General features: G+C 39.3%; 1 long non-coding RNA gene across 2 annotated transcripts; it reads left to right on the top strand.

Annotated features, from left to right (window-relative positions):
- Positions 1-298: 298 nt before the first annotated feature.
- LOC113302247 lies at positions 299-6,381 on the top strand. 2 transcript variants are annotated; one of them, XR_003336712.1, is made up of 3 exons: positions 299-1,564; positions 1,674-1,760; positions 5,292-6,381. It is a non-coding gene; the product is annotated as an uncharacterized LOC113302247 (long non-coding RNA). The 2 variants fall into 2 exon arrangements; XR_003336713.1 differs by lacking the exon at positions 5,292-6,381 and adding an exon at positions 4,656-4,698.
- Positions 6,382-9,320: the final 2,939 nt, after the last annotated feature.

The following is a 9,320-nucleotide window of genomic DNA, read 5'->3' as shown; positions in this document are numbered from 1 at the left end:
TTAACACGAAGTTTAATTAATAGAAATTAATCTAACAACCATCTAGATACGAAACTAGTACCGTCGAATAGATCTTGAAAAGTCACACATAATAAACTACTTGAACGTGCCAATCGGACATCGGACGAAGAAGATATCATCAAGTTTGTTCGAAAGGAAAATAGATATCTTACAGTTTAGCCGCCTTGGCTGCCCGTATCAAGTTTTTGGGTGCCTTTAGCAATTTGGTTGGCCTTATCTCAACCGAGTAGATTAACTTGTTATTCTTTCTTCTTCTTCATTATTCTTTATTCTTCTTCTTCTTTCTTCTTCTTTCGTTTTTTTCTATTCTTCTTCCGGTTTTGCTCCTGCGAGAGTTATAAGAATCGAGACTGATTTTTCAGCGAAAGTAACTCGGTGATGGAGTTGTTTAGATAATGGAGGAGTCGAAGTTGTTGTTTAAGAAGAAAAGATGAATCAGAGAATCAAGTTAAGGTTTCCCAGATAATCGAATTAAAGTTCGAATCGATGACGCATAAAAAGATTTATAGATTGGGTTTAGCTGATGGAAGAAAGGTTTGGAGTTAATTAGAAGTCATGGAGTTGTTCATGAAGAATAAGAGTGAGTTATAAATCGGAAGTTAGGGTTTCTTGAACAGTAACTCAGAGAAGCTTTTGAAGATGAAATTGATGTACTACAGAAGGGGTTGTTGTGGAATCAAGGTTCTGAAGTCGTTTATGATGATGGATCAAAGAAGTTAGAGTTAGGATTTCTCAAGACAACCTCAAAGAAGAATTAAGAGTTCGATTTGTTGACCATTAAGAGGGATTGAAGGATGGGTTTTGAAGATTACGAGGTAAAGCAGAAGTTAGTGATGTTGATTTGAAGATACAATTATAAAGAAAGTTTAGGGATCAAATTAGGGTTTGATACTGGTTCTGAATTAGAATGGGAAATAGAAGGTTTATCGGGTCATTGTTCTTGCTTCAAATTAGAGAAATCATGAGTTGGGAATTGGCCGTGATGAACTGTTGGATTAGGGATGAGAAGGTGATATGTTGCTGAACCGAATTCAATTGCCTGAGTAGAACTAGTCAGAGGTAATGGTGTTTGCTAGTTAATTGAGTAATGTTTTTGTGTTGGAATTGTATTGGTAATGAACAGAATGTGGACTGCAGGTGGAATGGGAAGTGAATTGGTAATACAGATAAAGACTGTTGAGTGTTGATTGAACTAATAGGTATTTATAGTCTTATGATGTATTGATTTTTCAGTGAATTGGAGTTTGTATATGTGAATTCGACATGAGTATGGATTGCTGAAGGAACTGGTGTTAGTGGTTAGTGAGTTTAAGAATTTGGAATGTTAATAGAGTTGAACAGATGAGTGTTGTTGAGGTTTATAATTTCAGAGTGTAGAGATTGATGGAATTGCAGGTTTGGAATTGGATGAGAGTTACAATATAATTTGAGGGAGTTGGAATAACGTATGAGTTGGTGTATGAACTGGTATAAGGAGATGAGATGAAAGACAGTGGTAACTTAATTGAGTTGGTCTGAGTGTTGCTTAGAGCTGCAATCGCAGGTAAGCGAATTTATCAGTTGTAAATGAGCTATGAAGTTGATTTGAGAAAATTTATTGTTGGGAGTTATAGATGTGTTTTATTAGAACTAAATCGATATAAATACTGTAGTTGTACGAGTTGCTGCCAGAGATAAGGGAAGCTAAGTAGAGTTGCAGTTAGTGTTTGATGTGGAAGCTTTGAACTGCTGAATTGCAGGTAAACTATATTTAAATTTAAAGTGAGTCCTGAAGTTTATATGCTTTGAATGTATGATTGAATTGATTCAAAATGAAGTTGTTTAACCTGTTAGATTTGAGATGATTAAGGAGTAGCTAGTGTTGTAGAGTTTTGTTGCATCTTGATGGTGCATTAGTGGCAGAGGCCTATGCAATGGCCTTGGCTAAATTGCATTTAGTCTAGCTGAATAAACTTAGTGTTTCCGACTCAATTTATCTGACCGAGTTGAGTTAACCTGTTAACCAGTCTTGAATCGGTTTGACTCAGTGAACCTTGACTGAGTTGTCTTCCTTGACCGAGTTGACAATTTGACCTGGACACTGACCTTTGACTGGACGTTGACTGTTAGATACCCGTTGACCGTTAGTTGAATTAGTTAATCTGGACCTTAATTTAGTGGATTTGGGCTTAGGGCCCGTTCTTTAATTAGATGTTTTGGACCTCTTGTGGTCTGAATTAGCCTTCGGCTTCTTGTACAAAATTGTAAATATTCACAAGACTTAGATAGTGGACTAGATAAACAACCTAATTAAGTTATTAAACCTTTAGATATGCAATAGATGGATAATGAAGATGTGTAGAACCATAAATAGTCTTAGAACCATTAGTTAGATTTGTATGATTCTTGTGTGAGCCATTTTGGCTAGATTCTTAGACTTCTTGTGTGATTAACAGTTAACCTTTATTAACAACGATCGATTCAAAGAATGAACCAGTGGTTTTTTTGAAATCAGCACAACTTCAACAATACTATGAGAAAACATAGTTCTCGATCATTGTTATACAGTGTCATAGTATTATTACATAGCGTCAAAGTTCCAATTGTATCACAACTTCAACAATAATATTATGGTGATATGTATCACTCCCACTGGGGTTTTTTCCCCCTCTCTTTTAGGTTAAACCGCGAGTACTTAAATTACTGACGTGTCTACGAGCAAATCCTAATGTACAAAAAAACCCTCAGGATTAAGTATTGACTGTTGTTATTTCGCGTATATTAGAAAACAATGGCTCGGGATTCCCTGTCCCCTCTTTGCCAAAAGCCTAACCTACATCTCCGTTTTTTTTTCTTCTGAAGTTCATTAGCAAATTTCTCATGGATGTTGAAATCAGCACTAGAAGCTCTTCTTAAGTTGCTAATGAATTGATTAATATTTGGATTCAAAAAAAACTACGATGATTGTGAACTTATTTATCAACTGTTAATATTTATCAACGATCGATGTTGAAATCAGCACTAGAAGCTAATATTTATCAACCGTTAGATCGAAAACATAGCTTGTTACACACAAATGAAATGCACGTTTCTAGGCTTGTGTAACCATACCCAAACTTGTACATTAGTTGGTTCAACAATAGTTAACCAAATGGTTAGCCATGTGATCACTTTCATATCAACCATATTCTCAAATGAACTAGTTAGAGAGTTGTTCAATTGCAAGGAAATCTTATGTACTACACAAGATACAATTGAAGCAAAAACGATGTGATTCACTTGAATCGGTTCATGAACTATATAGCCACGGTTTGCAATTGCATTCCTTAGTTTATATAAGAATAAGTTCACAATCATCGTTTTTAGATATAACCTACTCAAGTTCATTAGCAACTTAAGAATAATACAGGTTGTGTGTTTAGATCATCAATTAGAATATCCAACCTTAGGTTGTTGATTTTCATTGATTGATCCTTGGATATTGGTCTTTGGTACCATCCAAGTTATTCCTTGTGTTTGATTAAAGACTTGCTGATTTCTATTAGCTCGAGTAAATCAAAACAAGAGAGAGATATTAACTCCTTGAGATACTTTTACCTAGATTGAGTCTGACTATCTAGTTGATTCTCCAGAAAGTATTTCGGAGTTAGTCTATACAGATTTCTAAGCGAAATATTGGGTGGTGTTGTTAGACTCTCGCCTTTTTAATTGGTATCAGAGCAGGCAAACAGGTTCAAGACCTTACAAATCCGTGTTTGTAGCGATCTGACTCTATGGACAAGAGTATTATCTCTGATAAGCGCTTCACCAGAAATAAAAGTTCTACAACATAGTATTATTGTTGAAGTTGTGATACAATTGAACTTTGACGCTATGTAATAATACTATGACACTGTATAACAATGATCGAGAACTATGTTTTCTCATAGTGTATGTATCAAAGTTCATAGTGGTTTTTTTTCCCTCTCTTTTAGGTTAAACCACGAGTACTTAAATTACTAACGTGTCTACAAACAAATCCTGATGTACAAAAAAAACCTCAGGATTAAGTATTGACTGTTGTTATTTCGCGTATATTAGAAAACAATGGCTCGGGATTCCCTGTCCCCTCTTTGCCAAAAGCCTAACCTACATCTCCGTTTTTTTTTCTTCTGAAGTTCATTAACAAATTTCTCATCGATGTTGAAATCAGCACTAGAAGCTCTTCTTAAGTTGCTAATGAGTTGAGTTAACCTGTTAACCAGTCTTGAATCGGTTTGACTCAGTGAACCTTGACTGAGTTGTCTTCCTTGACCGAGTTGACAATTTGACCTGGACACTGACCTTTGACTGGACGTTGACTGTTAGAGACCCGTTGACCGTTAGTTGAATTAGTTAATCTGGACCTTAATTTAGTGGATTTGGGCTTAGGGACAGTTCTTTAATTAGATGTTTTGGACCTCTTGTGGTCTGAATTAGCCTTCGGCTTCTTGTACAAAGTTGTAAATATTCACAAGACTTAGATAGTGGACTAGATAAACAACCTAATTGAGTTATTAAACCTTTAGATATGCAAGATATGGATAATGAAGATGTGTAGAACCATTAGTTAGATTTGTATGATTCTTGTGTGAGCCATTTTGGCTAGATTCTTAGACTTCTTGTGTGATTAACAGTTAACCTTTATTAACAACGATCGATTCAAAGGATGAACCAGTCGATCGTGGATCTCGAGGTAGGAGAGGCTTGTCATCAAAAGATATGGGAATTTATATTTAACTCTTTTGTGATTATTGTTGTTTTCTTTTACCAAAGTTTAAGTTTAACAAATTCATGCATAATCTGTTTGTGTATTCCATGTATTGTTTTATTTAAAATTTCGAAAGTACTGTTGATTTCTTTTAATCTTTCCATTGCTTGGAAAGGAATTGTAATGCTTTGTTTGTCTTCGTGAATTGTTTGGGAAATAAGAATTTCCATTTGATTGTTTGGAAATGAGAATTTCCATCTGTGGTATATAGGATATTGCTCCTTCATTTATACTACTCACTTTCGAGCTATGCTTAATAGGTGCGGGACGAGTTCACCATATAGCTATCTAGGTGCGGGACGAGTCACCATATTATATATTGTTTGGAAGGAGTTAGTTCCATATACATGATTGTTAACATTTGTGAAATTGGTTGCGTTTTAGTGTTTAGTGAAAACATGAATTGTTTTCAAATCATTTTCAATGGTTACTTGAAAGTTAGATGTTATTCCTACGGGGCACCTCTTTTAGGGATGATGTGCTCACCCATTCCCACTTTCAGTTTCAGAGACAGATCAGAGCTGCGCAACGGAAGCTTCGAGGAGTCGAGTCCGTTAGTTGGTTAACTTCTGCTATGTTTATTATGTTGAATATACTATCTGTAAACTAAATGGCTATTGTATATGTATTATTTGAGAGAAGTTTTTGTATATATATAATTCTGAGCGGGGCTAGTTTTGGGTTAAGTCTTTATATAAGATTTCTTAATTGAATGCTTAAGTTTATGATTTAGACTCTTAGTGTCTCTTTATTTAGTTAATCTCTTGGATTAGTCAGCTACTAGCTTAGGGGGCGCTACAATGAAGAAGGAGAATACTAACCCAGCAGCGTGCAGAAAGAAGCTTAGCTATGGCCATTACTCTGCTGCTATCAGAGTCCTTTCTTCAAATGGTATAGCACTACCCAACCCAGACACACTGTTTGAGCTTCATCAGAAACATCCAGATGGACCTTCTCCACATATACCTGCTGAGGATATTTCAACACCTCCTTTATCTGTGGATGCTAAATCAGTTTTGTCTGTTTAAAAAGATTTCCCAAAGGCACGTCATGCGGGAGAAATGGCTTAAGAGCACATCATCTCCTTGATGCTCTGAGTGGTAATGCTGCAGATGTTGCAGATGAACTACTTGATTCGATTACTGGTGTGGTTAATATCTGGTTATCTGGTGCTTGTCCTCCAATTTTAGGCGAGTATGTGGCTAATGTGCCTTTGATTCCGTTGATAAAACCAGGTGGTGGGGTTAGGCCAATCACTGTTGGCACAATATGGAGAAGATTATGCTATAAGATGGCTGCTACCTCAGTGTGCAAGAAAGTCACTTCATATCTGGGTACTCACCAATTTGGTGTTGGTATTCCTTGTGGTGGTGAAGCCATTTTACACACGGCTAACAGATTGTTGGATATGAAGGGTGATTGCAACACAGACCATGATGCTCATAGATTTTTCGAATGCTTTCAATCTTGTAGACAGGTCTATTTTGATTCGTGAGGTTATAACTCACTACCCCAAGCATTGCAAAATGGGTCGAGTTTTGTTATTCTACGCCTGCTAGATTGTATTACAACGCTGTAGTTCTTTCATCAGCTAAAGGTGTCCAACAGGGTGACCCACTTGGTCCCCTATTGTTTGCGCTTGCATTGCACCCCCTTGTTACTAAAATTGCTTCACAATGTACCTTGGATTTTAATGCCTGGTACCTTGATGATGGTACATTTGCAGGTGATATGCTAGAGGTGTCGAAGGCCTTGAATATCATACAAACTGAAGGACCTAAGAGGGGCTTATATATGAACATTTCGAAAACTGAACTCTTTTGGCCCTCACCAGATCCCAGGTGCAGTGAAAATGGTCTCTTTCCTGCAAATATTGGTAAAGCTTCAACCGACGTAAAGCTGTTAGGAGGTGCATTCATCCTTGATATGCAATTTTGTAGCAACATGGTTCTCAACAGGGTTGATAAAACCATTCAGCTAATGCAAAAGATCATGAAATTGCAAGACCCTCAGTGTGAACTTTTACTTTTGCATAATTGCACCGGCGTCTCTAGACTTTATTTCACTCTCAGGACAACAAGTCCTTTGGCTATACATGCTGCAACTTCCCGCTTTTATGAGCACTTATTTCAATATTTGAGACATATCATAGTTGGTGATGGTGCAAGATTTGGTCTTGTCCAGCAGCGCTTAGCCACTTTGCCCATCAAGGATGGAGGCTTGGGAGTATACACAATGGCTGATACAGGCACCTACTGCTATTTGGCATCTACCGCTCAAACCTAACTGAAAAACCGGGGGTCTAACAACCTCACCCAATATTTCGCTTAGCAATATGTATGGACTAACTTCAATATACTTTCAAGGGTATCAACTAGACAGTCATACTCGATCTTAAGAAAAGTATATCAAAGAGTTATATCTCAATTTCTCAATATAATCCGCAATCAAACAAATAAGAATTTGCAAGCCCGATTGAATATAAGAGAAATAACTTGAACGGTACCAAAGACCAATATTCAAGGACCAATCAATTTCAATCAACAACCAAAGGTTGGATTTACCAATTGATCAATTCAACGCACAACCTGTTGTGTGGGTGAAAACGATTTCTACTATTTTTGGTAAATTCGTGTGTGGATGAGAAACGAGGCTAGACCCTAAACAATGTACTGCACGGGAGTACTTTTGATTCGAGAGATCAATCTGTACAACCTTGGCCTAAACCAAGAAATGGCCGTTCCAGGCTTGCTTCGGTCACAAAGTGAATGAGAAGGCTTGGTCTTAGGGAGGGAAGCGAAGAAAGCGTTGAGACCAGAATAGTTGATTCTGAAGGTGTGGTTATTTACGACTTGTATCAGAAAGTATAACTGGCTAGCTGAATGAAAAAGCTATCAGGTGGTTTCTAGATACTGTGTTGCTCTCCTGATCAAAACTTGTTGTTTTGTGGAAACAGGTGAAACCTATTTATACAAGTCGTAATAAAACGTACCCTGGTCTCGTAGGAAGTGGAAACGATTGAGTGGTGGAAGAGTAGTGTGTAACGTAAGGAATTATGCTTCCATAATGAAGGAGGTGGATCCGTTTTACACCATTACTTCTTGCCATTACTAACCGCCTCACTTTATGACACTTTCTTGTAACGGGCGTATTGTACGCCGCACGCTGTAAACCGCCAGACCAATACCCTGATGAGTATCCCCCAGTTTGTGACATGTTTGATGTCTCGAGTGTTTTCGTGGAAAACATGTAGCACTTTGCTACGTGCGGCAAGTTAAAATCAAGAGGCTTGTCGCAGGAAAATAGCATGTGATGCTAGTAGGCTCGTCTTGGCTGGTCGCCTGAAACTTGCCACAAGTTTGCTAGTTTGGTGGCGAATTTGGATGGCTGATAATATATATCATGAGGAAGGGTAGACGTTAATTATGGATACCTTGTGTTGGCGCCTGATAATGGCGCAGTGGCGTTTTGGTTCACGCCAGTGGCAATGCGGCATGGCTGGCATGGCTCGTGCATGCCAGAGGCACGGTGGTGCAAGTGGCGCCTAGAGTATCCATGACCACTAGTTTTAGACGGCTGGCCGCCTGAAAGTTGCCACAAGTCTTTTAGCTCGATGGCGAACTTGGATGGCTGAGATTGCATCTCATGAGGAGGGGTAGCCGTTGATTATAGCTACCTTTTGTTGGCGCCTGATAATGGCGCATTGGTGTTTTGGTGCACGCTAGTGGAAATGCGGCATGGCTCGTGCATGCCAGTGGAACGGTGGTGCAAGTGGCGCCTGGCCTAACCATGGCCACTAGTTTTAGGCGGCTGGTCGTCTGAAAGTTTCCACAAGTCTGCCAGCTCGGTGGCGAACTTGGATGGCTGAGATTGCGTGTCATGAGGAGGGGTAGTCGTTGATTATGGTTACCTTGTGTTGGCGCCTGATAATGGCGCAGTGGCGTTTTGGTGCACGCCAGTGGCAATGTGGCATGGCTGGCATGGCTCGTGCATGCCAGTGACACGGTGGTGGAAGTGGCGCCTAGCATAGCCATGGCCACTAGGTTTAGGCGGCTGGTCGCCTGAAAGTTGCCATAAGTCTTCCAGCTCGGTGGCGAATTTGGATGGATCAGATTGCATCTCATGAGGAAGGGTAGCCGTTGATTATGGCTACTTTCTGTCGGCGCTTGGCAACTTTGTCTAAATTAGGGCTTAGCATGTCGAAACCCTAATTAGCATATATGGCATGCCGCATGCAGTAGGTGGCATGTTGCGGGCCCGAGGTGACATAGTTTTGTGCCACGATTAGGAATTAGGGTTTCATCCACCACCATTAGATTATGGTCGCGCCCATGGCCTATGTTAGCCAAATTGGGGTCCGTTGTGAATCTGGTCACGCACGGAGAGTAGGTTGGCAGGTTTGGCGCGATGTCGTGGTAAGTGGCGCGTTTGGCATGTGCACTTGGCATGTTTGTTTGGCGTGTGCGATTGGCATGCTTTTGGCATGTTTGGCATGCCGCTTGGCATGTGCGCCTGACATGTGCGTTAGGCA

The sequence above is a fragment of the Papaver somniferum genome, chromosome 8 (assembly GCF_003573695.1).
Source record: "Papaver somniferum cultivar HN1 chromosome 8, ASM357369v1, whole genome shotgun sequence".
Taxonomy (NCBI): domain Eukaryota; kingdom Viridiplantae; phylum Streptophyta; class Magnoliopsida; order Ranunculales; family Papaveraceae; genus Papaver; species Papaver somniferum.
This window is presented reverse-complemented; position numbering and strand designations above follow the sequence as displayed.